Source organism: Morone saxatilis, unplaced genomic scaffold (assembly GCF_004916995.1).
Source record: "Morone saxatilis isolate NCDOM2014 unplaced genomic scaffold, NCSU_SB_2.0 Contig19, whole genome shotgun sequence".
Taxonomy (NCBI): Eukaryota; Metazoa; Chordata; class Actinopteri; family Moronidae; genus Morone; species Morone saxatilis.
This window is the reverse complement of record NW_023339751.1, coordinates 23,313,804-23,314,090: the sequence shown is the minus strand read 5'-3', so window position 1 is coordinate 23,314,090 and position 287 is coordinate 23,313,804. Positions and strand designations below refer to the sequence as shown.

Here is a 287-nt window from a genome sequence, read left to right as displayed (position 1 = left end):
GTGTGTGTGTGTGTGTGTTTCATAGGTTGTTTCCTGGGGAGTGTCACCTATCTCTCATCATGGTTCATCCACTGAATTAGCCTGTTGTCACGACAACTCCTGCAACCAACTCCCACCCTCTCGTACCGTACAGACTGCGGAGTTGGTTACAGTCACTATTTGAAGGTGCTGTACAGAACAAGAGGGTTTATAGTTGTGAGAGAATGTTACAGCGTTGCTTTGGTGGCTATGCATGTAGCTACCAGAGTCCATGTTGGAGCTGCAGAGATACCATGTGGAGACAACAA

At 47.4% G+C, this 287-nt stretch overlaps 1 protein-coding gene across 1 annotated transcript in view; it reads right to left on the bottom strand.

Annotated features, from left to right (window-relative positions):
* The window catches only part of LOC118329160 (inactive ubiquitin carboxyl-terminal hydrolase 54-like), a gene marked incomplete in the record, with an annotated part of 48,668 nt that overhangs the window by 9,697 nt on the left and 38,684 nt on the right, over positions 1-287 (bottom strand).